This window comes from Oratosquilla oratoria, chromosome 16, assembly GCF_046742065.1.
Source record: "Oratosquilla oratoria isolate Oo_2021 chromosome 16, ASM4674206v1, whole genome shotgun sequence".
NCBI classification, from domain to species: domain Eukaryota; kingdom Metazoa; phylum Arthropoda; class Malacostraca; order Stomatopoda; family Squillidae; genus Oratosquilla; species Oratosquilla oratoria.
Genome location: NC_134792.1, coordinates 19,342,565 through 19,362,564, shown reverse-complemented (window position 1 = coordinate 19,362,564; position 20,000 = coordinate 19,342,565). Strand labels below are relative to the sequence as shown.

Here is a 20,000-nt window from a genome sequence, read left to right as displayed (position 1 = left end):
ATATATATATATATATATATATATATATATATATATATATATATATACAACAAAGGCTTTTTCCCCCTTACACGGGAGGTAGCCAAAAAAGATAAAGGCATAGAAACCACTCCCGCCCATCCCCTACCCACTCCACTCCTCTCCACCCCCTTCCCTCACTCACATCTTGGCACCATCCCGGATGACGGGTCATCCCCGCATCCTGTCCACTGCCCTGGGTCAGAAGCAGTGTCGCAAGACACAACACATCCACAGCAAGGCCGCTTCACCAATTCGGCAACCCCCCCTCTCTCCGTCCCCTCATGCAGAGAAGGAGAAGACGGGGAGAAATTCCTTCCGGCTGCGTCAATTTATTTCTCAGACAAACTCCCTCACCCCCCATCCCCCACCCACTCATGCATCACAGCATCATCTATACACAACCCTTCTCCATTTACCTCTATCTTTTGTCCTCTCCCGTCCTTCCTCAACAGACATTCCTCTCTTTCGTAATGCCCATTTTTACCCCATCTATCTATCTCATCCTAGGACGTCCCCTCATATTCACTCCTTCCACCTCTGCCTTCCAAACTTCTTTTACTAATCTTTCTTCACTCTTCTTTCCATTTGTCCAAACCATCCTAATACTCTTTCATCAACCCTATCTCCCAGCTCCCTTTCCACCCCTATTCTCCTCCTCACCTCCTCATTTCTCACTCTATTTAGCCTAGTAACCCTTATCATATTTCTCAGACATTTCATTTTAAACAAATTCAAACTCCTTCTCTCTTCCTCTCTTAGGTTTCATGTTTCTGTCCCGTACATTGCTGTCGGCACAATCACTCCTTCATATAACCTCCTCTTAGGATTCATTCCCAAATGTCTATTTCTCATTACACTTTTTAATCCACCAAGACATTTACTCGCTTCTCTCAATCTACATTCTACCTCCACCCTCAGTCCTCCCTTTTTTGCCACATTTGCACCCAAGTATCTAAAAATATCCACTTCCTCCAGTCTCTCACCCTTAATACTCACTTCCAGCCTGCTGCCACTCTCTCCACTTGTACATCTCATCACCTTACTTTTGCCCACATTTATCTTCAGCTTCCTTCTTTCACACACCTCAAACTCTGACACTAACTAACTCAATCCCTCCTCTGATCCTGCTACAAGCGCAGTGTCGTCAGCAAGCAACAACTGGCTTATTTCCCACTTTTCTCCATTTTCTTTAACCATCTCCAACCTCTTGCCCACTGGTTGTAAGTAAAGCATTTTGTCCATCGACATTATGTCCGTCGACATTTTGTCCTATTGAACAAATGTTGGCACTTTGATCATCGACATGTTGTCCATCGACATTATGTCCGTCGACATTATGTCCATCGGCATTCTGTCTGCATACCTACCCACCACCCTTGCATTCACCTCTCGTATCATGCCATCCATGTATAGATTGAACAGCCAGGGCTAAGCTCACTTCATAGAGAATGACAAATATTGCGAGGAATATACGATTCCCCAGAGGGAAAAAATTATCCAATCCGCACAAAAATAAGGAGTATATATTTTTCACTTGCTGGTGTATATCCAGGAGTGGACGAAATAAAGATTACACACACACACACACACACACACACACACACACACACACACACACACACACACACACACACACACACACACACACACACATATATATATATATATATGTATATATATATATATATGTATATATATATACAAATATATGTATACTGTATATATATACATATATATATATGTATACATATATATATATATATATATATATGTATGTATATATGTATACGTATATATATATATATATATATATGTGTGTGTGTGTGTGTGTGTGTGTGTGTGTGTGTGTGTGTGTGTGTGTGTGTGTGTGTGTGTGTGTGTGTGTGTGTACAACACTGAACGGGTTCCAGTGATTAGAGATACATTTCAACAACCACAATGCACTTTAATTCTAAGCCATCAAGGCCGACATGCAGAAATTGAAATGTGGTACTGCCAAGGACTCGAACCCCAGTATCCTCATGAGAAGTGCGCTAAGTCACTACCGCACTTGTCATGAGGATGCTGGAGTTCGAGTCCTTAGCAGTACCACATTTCAATTTCTGCATGTCGGTCTTGATGGCCTAGAATTAAAGTGCATTGTGGTTGTTAAACATGTATATATATATATATATATATATATATAATATATATATATATTATATATATATATATATGTGTGTGTGTGTGTGTGTGTGTGTGTGTGTGTGTGTGTGTGTGTGTGTGTGTGTGTGTGTGCGTGCGTGTGTGTGTGTGTGTGTGTGTGAGTGCATGTGTGCGTATGTGTATGCGTGTGTGTGTGTACACGTGTGTATGTACATGTATATATGCATATATGTGTGAAGTTACGACAATTGGATTGACTAGCTCTGCTACTGAGACTTGAACACTTGGCTGTGCGATTACTTATAACAAGGTAAGGGCGCTACCATCGTGCCATGCAGAATGTAACAAAACAAATGTTCTGGAACTTGTCCTTTATATTCACTGTCGCCAACTCACACGGCACAGAATGTAGTCTTAATTTCACTGTATCTTTTTCATTCAGAAGAGTCATCCCACTAGTGTGTGAAGTTACGACAATTTCATTAACTAGCTCTGACACTGCAAGTCAGCCCTTGGCTGTACGACTACATGTCACAAGGTGCTAATTAACGTCGGGGAATGTGTAGGACAATTTCCATAACATTCCTTTTGGTACTGCCTGCATAGCGCGGCGGCAGTTTCCTTGCCTTATATTAAATAGTCACACAGCCAAGGGTTCGATATGCAGTGGTAGAACTAATTAATCCTATTATCGTCATTTCACACAGTTGCTGAAGAGAGAAAAAGAGTGAAAGTATAAGTGAGTATGAGAACATGAAAAAATAGGGAGAGAGAAAAGAGAGAAGTAAATACTGGGAAGGAAAGTAAGGAAGTGAAAAAGAGAGAAAAGGAAGATAATGGAGTTCTGGGAAAATTATAAGCATCGGTTTGAAAGGTGATGTTCTCATAATCTTTCACAAGAACATAAGAATGAAGGAGACTGCAAGAGACCATAAGGCCTACACTAGGCAGCTCCGTATCCATTACCACCTGTCACCCCCATCCATAAAGTTGTCTAATAGTTTCTTAAAGCAACTGATAATTTCAGCGCTTACTACATGGTTACTAAGCTTATTCCATTCGTCGACCACCCTATTAGTAAACCAATTCTTGCCTATTTCCTTTCTAAATCTAAATTTGTCCAGTTTATAAACATTACTGCGAGTCCTGCCCTGTTGTTTTAATATGATGACCTTGCTTGCATCACTCTTGTTAAAGCCTTTGATCTACTTGAACACCTGCACTCTGCACTCTGCTTCTTTCCAGAGAGTGTAAGTTAAGGTGCCTAAGCCTCTCTTCGTAAGGTAAATTTCTGAGTCCATGTACCATTTTGGTTATTCTTCTCTGTACTGATCCTAGTGAATTGATGTCCATTCTATAGGACGGAGACCAAAACTGTACCGCATAGTCAAGGATGGGTCTAACTATCGCTAGATAGAGTTTAACAATTACCTCTGCACTTCTATTCGTTACCGTCCTAGCAATGAAATCTAAGGCTCTGTTAGCTTTATTCCTGGCGCTAATGCACTGTTTCCTGGTTTTAAGGTCCGGACTTACTAGAACTCCCAAGTCTCTCTCGCACTCAGTTTTCTCTAAAAGCGTGTTATCTAAGCTGTATCTATTTTCGGGATTGTGTAGCCCTACGTTTAACACGCTACACTTAGAGATATTGAAGATCATTTGCCATTTCACCGACCATGTGAACAATTTGTTAAGATCATCCTGCAGAATCTCTGCGTCGTCTCCTGACCTAATTAGGCTTCCTATTTTAGTGTCATCCGCAAACTTAATAACATTACTATTTATCCCGTCGTCTAAGTCGTTTATGCACACATTTATGGTGACCCGTTGTTTTCTGTTACTAATGTTACGGGCGCTGGTATGTGAAGAGACGTTACGTATAACGTCTAAGTGCTTAAGAACCAGCGCACTTCTAGAAGCCACTGTAGGACTGAACTATCTGGTCAGGGCCTAGATAATTCGTAAGACTAGAAGTAAAGGTAACAAAGAAGATTCCAGGAAAGGAATATTAAACTAGCGATAAAACTAGTAAACGAAATTATTAATGGAAAATATTTACAGGCAATCAACACAAAAGAGAATGGGCAGTAGGGTCAATGGGACCGTTACATGATTATGAGAATATGGAAATTATCGTTCAAATAAGAAACAAGATACGTATACAATATGGTACTATTTAAGTACAAAGAGATCAGGAACATGCATCAGAATAAGTAATAAGTACAAATATAAGTAAAGTAATGCAATGTATATCAGACACGTAATGTAGGCAAAAAGGGTGATCACTTCACACCAATCGTCTCATGAGTCCAAACTTGTATTTTTATCAAGAGATCAATAGAGTGAAAAATGACAAGGAATGAGCGGTTTCCACCGCTTATATACCATTGGACCGGAAGCCGGATACTTCCGGTTAAGGGTGCGGGTGAGGAGGAGGGTAAGTTAACACGTCAACATGGGTAGTTTTAGGACCCTCGACTCGCTTGAACAATCTATTTATTTAGTAACTGTCAAATCTGTGCGCTCCGAACTATTCAGGATTTCGCTTGTCTGTTTGTTGTACAAGAGTGCGCACCTCTCTGCACGTTGGCAAGATTACATATAGTGGACGGGCGTTACTGCTTAACATTGTTACAATACATACATAGACAAGAAATATGAACATAGTTATGTAATACAAAGGAACACAAAACATAATTACACATATGACGTAATATCTAATATTACGTTACACTAATCCAAGCTCTAATCCATTCTAACACTTTTCCTACTATGCCATGGGCTTTGATTTTATTTAGTAGTCTCTGGTGTGACACCTTGTCGAACGCTTTGCTAAAGTCAAGGTAAATAACATCGTAATTATCATTATTATCTGACGCCTTATATACTTTAGTGTAAAAGGATAAAAGATTAGTCACACATGACTTCCCCTTGGAGAAACCATGCTGTGAATCACGAATTAAATGATGTCTTTCGATGTGTTCTCTGAGTCTATTTACTATTACTGATTCAAGCATTTTTCCTATAATCGATGTCAAACTTATTGGCCTGTAGTTGCATATAGACGATCTATCTCCCTTCTTAAAAACAGGAACAACGTTTGCTTGCCTCCAAGCAGTAGGCACGAAACCAGTGTCTACTGATTTATCAAATATTTCAGTTAACTGAATATACGAAAAAAATTCAAAAGAAATGACAATAATCAGACAAGATAGAAACCAAAAATATTGAGAAAGAGTTACAGAAAGACGTTAGATGGACTCTTAGTTTTATAACATAAAATTTCTATCTAATCACGTGGAAAAGAAAATTTACGAACACTCCAGTATTACTCAAGATGATATGCACAAAATCATATTCTTTCAGAATATGAAAAATCCAGATTTTTTATATACGTGAGGTCATGAATAATTAGTAATGTATATCCACATCTATTCAGAAGCGTTTGAGTCACGCATTCTTCTATTCATGGGTTCGAGTTCAGCATCTTTCTCCCATTTCCAACAGTGGTTCTTACCTTCCCCTGCTTCCGGGCTCATAGGGCAAAGGTGACAGTTTTAGACGCAGGTGCGCACCTTCTGGGGCATCCTCCACACCTCCACTAATCTGTGAGAAGAAATGGGCTGTGGCGAATAGATAACATGTTATTGCAGATTGAGATACTCATAAAAAAAAAAAAAAATCGTGTTCAATATGCTTTATGGTTGAACTACTCAGAGAGTGCTGGAAATTATTATCATCTCTTCCTTAACCTGCGTCAATATGATAGTAATTCTCCGATTAAGGAATTAACCATTATTATGAAAATCAAGGAACTACATATATATATATATATATATATATATATATATATATATATATATATATATATATATATACATATGTGTATATATATACATATATATATATATGAGTGGTAGGGTGGTGAGATAAACACCGAGAACCGTTGAAGTTTTATTAACTGACGTTTCGCTCTTAACAGAGCTTCTTCAGAGTGTACAAACATAATCGGGAAATCAACAGTTATATATCTTACATCATTCCGCTACCACTCATTTTGTCGTCCATTCCTCATATATATATATACATATATATATATATATATATATATATATATGCATATGCGTATATATCTATACACACACATATATATATATGTACATATATATATATACATACATATATGTATACATATATATATATATATATATATATATATATATATATATATATATATATATATATGAATAATTCCCTAGTGGACAGCGACATCAATCATACAATCTCCATGACCGTCGCGCAGAGAATACGAACCACTGCTTATGGACCCAAGAGAGGCTCCACAACACCCGCCTTTGACCACTCGACCACAGACGATCTAAAAGCGTATGAACTCGTAATCTGATTACCGAGATTGGGGAGGGCGCTTACTGCTCCCCCATATAAACCCCTTTTTTTACCATACGCCTAATCGCGCCAGTGGGAATGGTAAGGACTAGAATGAATACCCCTCACACTTCTCGCCATCGTAACTATGTGAATAATTCGCTAGTGGACAGCGACATCAATCATACAATCTCCATGACCGTCGCGCAGAGGATTCGAACCACTGCATATGGACCAAGAGAGGCTCCACAACATCCGCCTTTGACCACTCGACCACAGACGATCTAAAAGCGTATGAACTCGTAATCTGATTACCGAGATTGGGGAGGGCGCTTACTGCTCCCCCATATAAACCCCTTTTTACCATAAGCCTAATCGCACCAGTGGGAATGGTAAGGACTAGATCGAATCCCCCTTAAGCTTCTCGCTATCGTAACTATGTGAATAATTCGCTAGTGGACAGCGACATCAATCATACAATCTCCATGACCGTCGCACAGAGGATTCGAACCACTGCTTATGGACCCAAGAGAGGCTCCACAGCACCCACCTTTGACCACTCGACCACAGACGATCTAAAAGCGTATAAACTCGTAATCTATCTGATTACCGAGATTAGGGAGGGCACTTACTGCTCCCCCATGTAAACCTCTTTTTACCATACGCCTAATCGCACTACTGGGAATGGTAAGGGCTAGAACGAATCCCCCTCACGTTTCTCGCCATCGTAACTATGTGGTCAAAGGCAGGTGTTGTGGAGCCTCTCTTGGGTCCATAAGCAGTGGTTCGAATCCTCTGCGCGATGGTCATGGAGATTGTATGATTGATGTCGCTGTCCACTAGCGAATTATTCACATAGTTACGATGGCGAGAAGCGTGATGGGGATTCGTTCTAGTCCTTACCATTCCCACTGGTGCGATTAGGCTTATGGTAAAAAGGGGTTTATATGGGGGAGCAGTAAGCGCCCTCCCCAATCTCGGTAATCAGATAGATTACGAGTTCATACGCTTTTAGATCGTCTGTGGTCGAGTGGTCAAAGGCGGGTGTTGTGGAGCCTCTCTTGGGTCCATAAGCCTTGGTTCGAATCCTCTGCTCGACGGTCATGGAGATAGTATTATATATATATATATATATATATATATATATATATATATATATATAATATATTCATATATATAATATATATATGTATATAATATATATATACATATATATATATATATATATATATATATATATATATATATATATATATATATATATATATATATATTTATGGTAATTCACCGATTAAGGAATAAACCTTTATGATAAAAATCACGGGACTTTATATATATATATATATATATATATATATATATATATATTTATATATATATATACATATATATATATATATATATATATATATATATATATATATATATATATATATATATATCTTCTATAATTACCGAAAAACGCGTCCATACAAAGATATATACATGTTCAGGTCACAAAATAAGCATTTCGTCATAGACTGCCAAATTCTCTTCTCAACTAAACTCCACATGAAACATCCCAGCAGTTATATTACCTAAAAAAAAAAGAGCAGTTAACTGGAAAACCTACATCCAAGTCCCCACCTTTCACCAAAATAGCACCGCCACAGAATTGGCCCGACAACAGACACCAATTGCATCAGTTGCCAGCCTTATACAGGAGACGCAGAACATTTCATATTACAATTTCCAAAAGTCACTCTTTCCAGAGAAGAACATAGAGTGTTTTTAGTAAATGACTTACTGGGTGAAGCGGTGGTTGAAGATAGTCTCCTGTGGGGTGACGAGTCTTCTCCAAGAGAGATTTGGATCAATAAATTGACTTATGCATCAGACATCGTGATACAAAATGCTTTTGTAGCGTTACTAAAATAAATATCGTATAAATCATATCAAATATAGAAGAGTTTGTACATGAATGAAACAAAATTGCATTTCTAAAGTTAAAAAATAGATAAATAAATGAATAAGTAAATAAATAATAGATAAACAAATAAATAAGTAAAAAAAATTAATATATGAATAAATAAATAAATAAATAAGTAGATAATTAAATGGATAAATAGATAAATAAACAAATAAATAAACAAATAAATAAATAGATAAATAAATAAACAAATAAATAGATGAATAAATAAATAAATAAATAAATAAATAAATAAATAAGTAAATAAATGAAAAAATAAATAAACAAATAAATAAATAAACAAATAACCGTTTGAGCGAGCAAGCTATCCATATAAGGGTATAAGAATAGGAAAAAAGAAACTTTGTTTATCTTTTTTTTTCAGGCAATACCAAATTTGTATTCAAGTAAGAGTAAAAGGATGCAAATGGTATTGGCTCGGGAACACACGTGGAAACGAAATAAATCGAAATAAAAAAAATTCTTCCCATCAAGGGATTAAAACTCTTTCATATTTGCCCGAGCAGAACTAGCCATTTATGGAACTGAAGTGACCATAATGGAAGGCATATTCTCTCTAAAATTCATAGTCCCTTAATTGAATGCATAGGGTTTGACTATGAGTTGCGTGGATAGGAGGAGAGATGAGAATGATTGATGAATATGAAGGATAATACCATATGTAATAATACCATTCGTTCTCTATTTGTGTCGCTTTTTATTTACAAAAGAACAACAACAATCAATTTGTCTTTATTTCTTCGTACTTATCTTTTCCATTTCCTACAGTTAATCTGAATATATGTTTCTTATAGATAATAAGAGAAACAAACTGTATTTATTATATTATCACTGATATCTAAGTTTTATTTTTAAGTGATATGAAACTAAAGTCGGTTGTTTGATTAGCCAAAAATTGGAAAATTAGGAAGAATGAGAAGCAATGATCACAAAGAAATTAATTGAAAAAACAGAGAAAGACACTTTTTGATCTATGAGGATTCAGAAAAGGAATATTTAATAAGTTAATGAATCAATAGTAGCAAAAAGATAGGTAAATGATAAATAAATGTAATAAACTCATACATAAGAAAATAAGAACATAAGAATGAAGGAGACTACAAGATAACAATGGTGATGCAAACAAGGTCATCATATTTAAACAACAGGGCAGGACTCGCTGTAATGGTTGTAAACTGGACAAATTTAGATTTAAGAAGGAAATAGGCAAGAATTGGTTTACTAATAGAGTGGTCGACGAATGGAATAAACTTAGTAATCATGTAGTAAGCGCTGAAAATATCAGTTGTTTTAAGAAACGCTTAGACAACTTTATGGATGGGGGATGACAGGTGATGATGGATACGGAGCTGCCTAGTGTAGGCCTTATGTTCTCTTGCAGTCTCATTCATTCTTATGTTCTTCTGTTCTTATGACCATAAGGCCTACACTAGGCAGCTCCGTATCCATCACCACCTGTCATCCCCATCCATAAAATTGTCTAATCGTTTCTTAAAACAACTGATATTTTCAGCGCTTACTACATGGTTACTAAATCTATTCCATTCGTCGACCACCCTATTAGTAAACCAATTCTTGCCTATTTCCTTCTTAAATCTAAATTTGTCCAGTTTAAATTCATTACTGCGAGCCGTAAGTAAGTAATACGTAAATAATTCAATTAATGAATGAATGGACAAATAAATCAAATGATTAATGTATAAATAATTATACAAGTAAATGGATGTATATATAAACAAATGAATAAATCAATAAATGTTTGGGTAAAATGTGAATAAACCTACAAATAAACAAATACAGATACAAAGAAATAAATTAACAAACTAATTAATATAAGCATAAATAAATGAATAGATAAATAAATAATATAAGATAACACAAAGAATGGTGTGGAGGCTGACATGACTTTAATTAATTCTGAATGGTTTAAAAATAATCTATTCATATGCATATTCAAAACATCGTAGACAAACTTAAGCTTGCTGGTTTGGCCACGTCATTTGTCATATTACCATAATGAAAATTTTTCAAACAAACTTTGTACCCGAATTTGTGCAAAACAAATTGAGAACTGAATCTGTTAGAAATTTGTAAGCCATTAGACCATTAGTTTGGTAACAATATCTAAGCCTAATATGATAACCTGTCGTTGTTCAGAATAAGATCTATGGGATATGTAATATTTTTTCACTTAAGTCCATACGATAAGTATAAATGTTTTGAATATAGTTTTATTTGAAATGTTATGTCAGAAACAAGGTGATATCTAATGTATTCATGGCTCCAAACTACTAAGTAACGAAAATTAGTCTCCAAGGAAAAATTAATAGGGTTTAAAATATAGAAAACTGCGTTGATTCCTTTTAGACTCCCGAATAAAATAAGTACAAAACACGATTGTTTTAAAATAACCGTTGTATACACACATACATATACCAATGTTTCCCCCTTTCAAGGGAGGTAGCCAATCAAAAGGCATAATTCTATTCCAACCCACTCCACTCCCATTCACTAACCTTCACTTCCTCCCTCCCTCCCTCCCTCCCTCCCTTCTTCCCTTCCTCCCTTCCTCCCTCCCTCCCTCTCTCTTTTCGTGGTCCCTATTCATTCAATAAATAACCAAATAAAATAAATAACCTTTGTAATAGGTGATTTTTTTTCGTTTCGTGGTAAGAACACCGGTGTCATAGAAATGTTCAGATTTGCAGGTGATGTAGTGCATACAAGTGGTGAATCATATTAGAAAGTCCATTACAGGATTGGTTCCCAGTGTGAATTTGATCAACAAGTGAATATGTGGTTGTCAAATCTTATGCAAGATTCCTATAATCAGAAACTTCATATATTTTGTGCTCCAAGTTTTGTTGTGCAGTTATGAGAAATCGTCACTAAAGGCTGACTTAAAGAGGTGTTACGACGTCTTAGTACCAAGTGTACTCGGAAAATTACAAAGACTGATATACCAAACCAGTGGCTGACGTATACGTCAATCAAAAACTGTTCACAGCATAACTTGTAAAAATCAACCTCGACTTTACGGACATGCTGGAGGTTTCCCACTGACAAGTTTATTTCAACTAAAGACAACCCTCGATTGAGGAAATGAAGGAGACGCTCATGTAATTCATGAAATGAGCAGTTACGAGTAGCTTCGTGGGATCACTACCTTCTATGGGAAAGCTGACGTTACCCGATCTCTGGCTCCAACTCCTACACCCAGGACATTGGGGGCATGTGGGAGAGCTTAACAGGGACCTTCCCTAGGTGAGAACATGGACGTAGACTACGAGCCTATCGTCAGCCCTGCTTTCTCTCACGACAGTGAGTCCTACGGATGGAGCCGAGGGGGCGTAGAGGTGGACTAAGTTTAGCTGTTCCGTCTCCGTCTCTCTTCCACTTCCCTTCCTGCTTCTCATTCACTTCCGAAACAGATCTCCTCCCATAGATCCTCTTCCTCCAACCCCATCGCAACAAGCGCCTGGTCCAAGACACCACCTCCTCTGCTGTCTTCTCCGGATACTACCACTCCTACCTGAAGGAGTACAATATAACTCCAGCAGGTCCGAGGAGATACGAGCCATTTAGATAATTGAAAGAAAAAAAAAACAGTCATATTTTCATCAACCTTTCACAGTAATCATTTAGTCATCCTTGTCAACTTTAGTGGTGTATTAAATGCTTCATGTTCTTCCTTATTAGCAACGTATTCATCGAAACTGCAGAATCATTAGCCATTTGGAACATATGGTACATGTCATCATATTTTTATTTTCTTTAGTGTACTTTACTTTTGAAATTTCAAAAGAAAAAATACAAAAGAAAAATATAATGCGACATTTTTCTTGCTTTATTTGTGATAATATTTCTGCTTTTTTTATTTTTTCTATATATATTTCACCGCTATAAAATCAGGATTTTTTTTTTTACAAAAAGGTAACTTACCATTTTTAAAGTCATTCCATGAGGAGGTAGTTACTGAGAGAAAATAACTGATAAGGTCTAAAGATGGATGTTTTCATATATTCACAGCACCCCCCCCTCCATTTTAATTGTTTCTTGGGGTTATTCCTGGTATATTCTTAGACGTACAACAAAATCAATCATAAATTTACGTTCAAGAGGGTGATTTGCTTTGCTACTTTGTTTTTTAGTTACATTCCTTAATCCCATATAAAATTATTCATTGGAGAAAATAAAACCAGACAACTTTCCATTTCATGACCCTCTTGAAATGGTTTGGTTTTTAATTATCCAAATTGCAGACATTAGATGAAAGTTTCTTAATCAGAACCGAATACAAAGAACCTTTTAGAATAATCTTTTCTACTTCAATCTAAAAGTTGAAACCAGTCTAACATTTTATAACAAAAAAAAAAAAGTATTTTTTCTAGAATGGCAAAGGACGTGAATAATTTAATCATTGTGCCTTTCATAATATGAGATGTAGACATAACATGTTCTAAGTTTTACAGTAACTTTTTTATCTAATTATTATTATCAACAGTCTTTAATATTAACCTGAAATACATCGTATTTGTGAATTATTTTAAATACTAAATTGCTTTTCCATATTTGATATTGGTTCTAAAACGTTTCTTCTTGGATATTATGTACAAAATGGAGTCACCAGTCAAGGAGGATAAGAGCAGAGCAAATTGTAAATGACATCCTTAATGAATTAGATAACAGGACGCTCGTGGAACATCCGAAAGACATTTCTAATATTTATAGTTATAGAAAAGTCAAAGTCATGTCATCGTTTTAACCTGTCAGTATCCATGATCTCCTAAAAGACATTGTTCTACCTAATGCAAGGCTATTCTACTTAGTCTCTGGAAGATAAATGATTAAAAATCAGTTTAATTGAAAATTCTCTATATAAAGACTATAAACTAACCGAGCAAGTGGGTCTGCCCCACATCTATCATTACTCTTACTTCCTTCCATTTCATTCTTTCCTTCCATTAATCCCCCAAATCCCCCCTCCCTCCCACTCCCCCATCTTATCTATCCTGCCCTCCTGCCCTAGACCATTGCACTCGGTATATAAGTCATCTCTGGATATTAAAGGGTAAGATGTTGACATCAACTCGTCATTGACGATAAGAAAAATAATTGACACCAGAAGGAACTAAGCTGTAAGCTCTGTGTGAACTAAGTCAGCTAAAGGGCGGCTCTTGGTAACTACCGATATCAAACCAGGGACAACACAGTTAAAGAGAAAGTTTGAATCTCACCGTAATAAATCGAAGTTATTAGTAACCAACATTTAAAAAATGCAGCGATACTCCTTTAATTCCCTGAATCAGACGTTCCTTAAATGGTCCTAATGAGCCCAAGAGATCAGGGGTGGGGGTCTATTTATAGGATTGATAAAAGCCTCTTTGCTTACATATGTGTGTGTGTGTGTGTGTGTGTGTGTGTGTGTGTGTGTGTGTGTGTGTGTGTGTGTGTGTGTGTGTGTGTGTGTGTGTGTGTGTGTGTGTGTGTGTGTGTGTGTGTGTGTGTATGTGTGTATATGTGTATATAAAGGCTTCATTGAAGAGCGATGTTTATATATATAGTGACAAATATAATTTTCTCTGTACCGATATATAGAGCTTCATATAATGATATTTTTTCTGAATATATAATGAATCTTTGGTTTTAGAGTTGTAAAGGTATTGGCGTCAACAATTTTAGAATTGCTAACACTGGATGTCTGACTATTATGCATGACTAAGCAATTTCCAGCAACGTAATTGACAGCAATGAAATGTAGTCATGCGTTTTGTTTCTATTGGTCGTACAGATAAAGCAAAAGATATGGGTATCATTGTCGTTTTTCATCGATATTTCATTACACTAAGTTATATAATTAGCTACAGCAATAATGGAGATTTTTTTGGTGCTAAAAACAATGACTTTTTTGGCGAAGTTATATGTATGACTACCTACTAAGAAAAGCTTACTAATATCAAAACGTTGTTCTAAACTGTGAAGTTAACTGTGTTACCAAATATATAGTCAATTACTAATATACCCTTGCTACTAGCAGTAAGATATATAGATACAATTTTAGAAATCAGTTTTTTTACGCATATAAAGTTAATATATCTACCTAAATGTGAAGCTTCAATAATTGGTCTCACCAAAAAAAAAAAAAAAAAAACACAATTGTCGCATTCAGAATGTTTCTGTAATCAAATGACATCGAAAAGTTCCGAAATGGTAAATGTTAGAAATATTATTGGCGACATTTAAAATCTGATATATTCTAATATCGACTATTATATGAGTAGTTATTGGTACTCTTTTACCCGGCTTGGACCTTCCTCTGAACTGATTCAAATAATCTAACGCCTAGGCTGGCTACATCCCATGTAAAGAGTAAGAACTCTTTTTTTTTTGTATATATATAGAAAATAGAATTTATAAATCATACCACCATAAGAAAGGGATTGATAGAAATCAACCAAAAATTTTAAATCACGGAAATGATTCATTTTTATAAAGGAAGCATATATAGAAACAAAGTCTGGTTATGACTTTGCTTTGCAGGACACATAAACGTGGATTAGCAGATTTGATATGATATTCGCCATGGTTGTTTACAACAACGGTCTAATCTTTCCGTCGATTCTTAATTTGATAAGCTGTGTGCGGTACATGTCTCTTAAGCCACACTGAGTGTAAATCTCTCCTTACGTCACCTAGAACAGTAATATACACAACGGTGACCCTCGAGTGACCCAACCTGACCTTCAAGCGTCGAGTCCGGTCAGACGACCACACAACTCGTGTGCATTAATTTGCACCTGCAGCTGTTACGGCAGGAAAGAGTGCCTGGCAATGAAGAGCTAAGTTCAAAAGAATTTATACATTTAGAGAATTAATCGTGAAATTCTTCTTTAAAGTTATATATCTTGATTAAACGGTATTTTGGTTCACTTTTGAAATATCGTAGAAGCTATAAACTTTTTTAACACGGTTATTCTGACCTCGCTGTTTCAATGAAAAGGCTGTCAAGAAAAACTGATATCGAGATTGAATTTCTGCATAAAAGATTTTCTTGATAGCAGTATCTTTGGATTTCAAAAGAAAGTTATATAATAGCATGAGTGAGATAAAAACGTATATAAATTTAGAAGGACAAAGGAAAAATTTTAGAGGAGACTTCTTAGAGTAAAAATTATCCAAGAAATGAAAACACGCAGGGAAATAAGGCAGCTAAAATGAGATGAAAAATTGAGGACAGAGAACCCGGGAGTGGTTAAAGAGAGCGAGAGAGAGAGAGAGAGAGAGAGAGAGAGAGAGAGAGAGAGAGAGAGAGAGAGAGAGAGAGAGAGAGAGAGAGAGAGAGAGAGAGAGAGAGAGAGAGAGAGAGAGAGAGAGAGAGAGAGAGAGAGAGAGAGAGAGAGAGAGAGAGAGAGAGAGAGAGAGAGAGAGAGAGAGAGAGAGAGAGAGAGAGAGAGAGAGAGAGTGTGTGTGTGTGTGTGTCTGGCAAAATTAGAAGATAGAAAAAGAAAAAATGACGCTTACAATACTGGCTTGCGAAATTCATAAAGGGGAACATTAATCAAGTGTGAGCCCAGACTGAAGATTATAATTATACTTCGCTTGGCAAAGTACTTCATTTTCTCAGTGATATTAGATAATATCGTCTCAGGGATGGAGTGTAAAGTTACGTATGCATCCTAAATATACTTATTTGAATCCGTGTAGTCTTTTAGAGTATTTGTTTATATGAATTAATTGAGTCAAATAAGAACTCTGGACATGGATGGATTAAAGCTATTTAGATCAACCCGTGCATGTTCGCTTTACATATTAGTCAGTTTCCTTCAGAAAATACAAAGCTGATGTGTGAAGGTCTCCAATAACTGAAGAAATATAATCAATTTTATGTTTACATATTCAAATAAATATATGTAAACATATGCTATATATGTTGTATTAGCTAGGTTAACAAAATGTAAGAAAAATACAGATGATATGTGGAACATGTATTCTAGTATACAAATATACATATGACATTGCACTCTTGACTAAGATTGAAGTTGGAAAGTATTATTCAGTAGAAAAGTGCTTTGAGTATTTTTCTCCCATCTTTAAAGTCATGTATTCAGAGCCTTGCATGAGGTCTTTTACTCTTCAATAAACTGAATTGTTGTTTTAGACATCCGAATTTACTTTCCTCATATTGAGGACGCTCAGTCCAAGCGTAGATGAAATCCCGCTCGAGAAAAGCGAGACTGGTAACAAGTTATGGTGATCACGTAGATGTATCCTATGCAGAAATAGTTCAGATTCTTTCGTAACAGGATATCCCTGCTCTCTCACTCTCCCTCCCTCCCTCTCTTCCTCCCCCTCTCCCTCTCCCTATCCCTCCCCCTTTCCCTCCCTCTCTCCCTCCCTCTTTCCCTCTCCCTCCCTCTCTCCCTCCCTCTCTCCCTCCCTCTCTCCCTCCCTTCCCTCCCTCTCTCCCTCCCTTCCCTCCCTCTCTCCCTCCCTCTCTCCCTCCCTCTCTCCCTCCCTCTCCCTCCCTCCCTCTCTCTCTCTCTCCTCCTCTCTCTCTCTGTATCCCTTCCCTGCTCCCTCTCCCTCTCCCCCTCTATCTAACTGTCTGTCTGTCTGTCTGTCTGTCTGTCAGAAAAAATAGTGAACAAAGACCCGTAGATGATAATAAGATTCATTTGGTTTTTATAAGCTGGGTAATGAAACTTATAGCTTAGAAGAGATGTCAGTCAATTTAGGAATCATATTAGAGAAGAAACACAAATGAAACGGAAATGTAAAGATACAGTGCTTCGTCGTTCTTAAAGGCTGCTCGGTATAGATGTCAGAGAATGTCAATAGTTTTGATTTTCCGAAATGAAAGCACTCGAGATGGTAGAGAGGCAAGACACTAGGAGAGATGAAAAGGAGAAGTTCAGTGGAAAGTATCGAATTAGAATAATTTATGAAAGAAAAGTGTTATTTGGTGGCAAGACTAGGAGAGATGAAGGTGAAGAGAGTAAGCCGGTAAGCATCAAGAAAATGAAGAAACAGATTATCTATCTATTAGCCTGTCTACCTGCCTCTCTGTCTATAAGCGCGAAACTATCTGTTATTCACAACCACTCCACCTATCCCTGTCTTTTATCCAAGAGCCCCTTCACTCCATCCATTCATTATATTTTTGGTCTTTCGCTCAAGATCAGTCCATCCATTTCTATTTTCCGCACTCATTTTTTACCGGTCTTTCTTCATTCATTCATTCCATGTGCCCAAACCATCGGATTATTCCCTCATCATACCCATTTCTCACTTCCCTTTCTATTCCCGTTTCATCTTAAACCCGTTTCTATATCTCGTTTCTACATATCTCCTATGTCCATATATATTTATATATATTTATATATATATATATATATATAATATATATATATATATATATATATATATTTATATATACATATATAACGTGCTCGACAAGGATGTACGAACTGTTAGCGAGAATGAGTGATGAGGAGTGTTGAGGACTGTTTTTGCTGAAATGCACAAATTTATATAAGAAATTAGCATATGGGTGCATTCTTTGACCTATTTTCTTTCAAATGTGTGATTTCCATGTAATTTGATCATAGAGAAGTTACGTTTTTATCCTCTACAAAATTACCAAACACATTTTATATAAAGATTAGCATATGGTTGCATTATTTGACCTATTTTCTTTAAAATGTGTGATTTCTATGTAATTTGATCAAAGAGAAGTTAGGTTTTTATCCTCAGCAAAATTACCGATAACAGCTATGAATATCGTCCGGTTTTTGCTAAAATGGACAATTTTATATAAAAGATTAGCATATGGTTGCATTATTTGACCTATTTTCTTTCAAATGTGTGATTTTCATGCAATTTGATCAAAGAGAAGTTATGTTTTTATCCTCTGCAAAATTGCCGACCGACTCGCTCATAGTCGACCAAACACGAACAAGAACGATTTTTGCTAAAATTCACACATTTATGAAAAAAAAAATTAAAATATGGTTGCATTATTTGACCTATTTTCTTTAAAAATTGTGATTTCCATGTAATTTCAGTAATGAGAAGTTACGTTTTTATCCTCTGCAAAATTACCGGCAACAGCTATGAATACCGTCCGACTCACTCATAGCCGACCAAACTCGAACAAGGACGGTTTTTGCTGAAAGGCACAAATTTATATAAAAAATTGCATATGGTTGCATTATTTGACCTATTTTCTTTAAAATGTGTGATTTTCATGTAATTTGAAAAAAAGTTACGTTTTTATCCTGTGCAAACTTGCCGACCACAACTACAAATATCGTCAAACTCATTAATAGCTGACCAAACTCGAACAAGAACGGTTTTTGCTAAAATGCATGATTATATATAAAAAATTAGCATATGGTTGCATTATTTGACCTATTTTCTTTAAAATGTGTGATTTACATGTAATTTAATCAAAGAGAAGTTACATTTTTATCCTCTGTATAATTGCCGACCACAACTATGAATACCATCCGACGGTTTTTGCTGAAATGCACGATTGATCAAATTACATGAAAATCACACGTTTTAAAGAGAATAGTCGAAATAACTTAACTATATGTAATCTATTACACTAGTAAGAAACTTAATAAATAGTAAGAAACTTAATAAAGTGTAGTTTAATCTATACCAGCAGTAATCATAGATGGCGGGCTGGACGAATCGTAGCTGTGGTTTATAATTTTCCAGAGGACAAAAGCCTAACTTCTCTTTGATCAAGTTACATGGATATCACACACTTTAAAGAAAATAAGTCAAATAATTCAACCATATGAATTTTTTTTTATATACAAGCCCACCAGCTGCGCCGGCCCAGCTACGCCGGGGGCCTTGGCCTGCGGCGCTGCGCCTTAGGCGCGGGCGCTGCGCGCCCTGGGCTACGCCCCTTTTTTGGAAAATAAAGAGTTCTTCTTCGAGTTCTTCTTCGAGTTCTTCTTCGAGTTCTTCGAGTTCTTCTTCGAGTTCTTCGAGTTCTTTTTCGAGTTCTTCGAGTTCTTCTTCGAGTTCTTCGAGTTCTTCTTCGAGTTCTTCGAGTTCTTCTTCGAGTTCTTCTTCGAGTTCTTCTTCGAGTTCTTCGAGTTCTTCTTCTTCGAGTTCTCCTTCTTCTTCGAGTTCTTCTTCTTCGAGTTCTTCTTCGAGTTCTTCTCTTTCGAGTTCTTCGAGTTCTTCTTTTTCGAGTTCTTCGAGTTCTTCTTTTTCGAGTTATTCGAGTTCTTCGAGTTCTTCTTCTTCGAGTTCTTCTTCTTCTTCTTCCTTCTTTTCGAGTTCTTTCTTCTTCTTCTTCGAGTTCTTCGAGTTCTTCTCTTCTTCTTCGTCTTCCTCTTCTTCTTTCACATCTTCTTCCACTTCTTCTTCTTCCTTTTCTTCTTCCTCTTCGTCTTCCTCTTCTTATTCTTCTTTTTCGTCTTTCTCTTCTTTTTCTTCTTCGTTTTTCTCTTCTTCT

The 20,000-nt window shown here is 36.4% G+C and overlaps 1 protein-coding gene across 1 annotated transcript in view; it reads left to right on the top strand.

The window, feature by feature from the left end:
* LOC143033854 (allatostatin-A receptor-like) overlaps positions 1-20,000 on the top strand; it is a 217,789-nt gene that overhangs the window by 138,625 nt on the left and 59,164 nt on the right. The gene's annotated exons all lie outside the window — the stretch shown is intronic.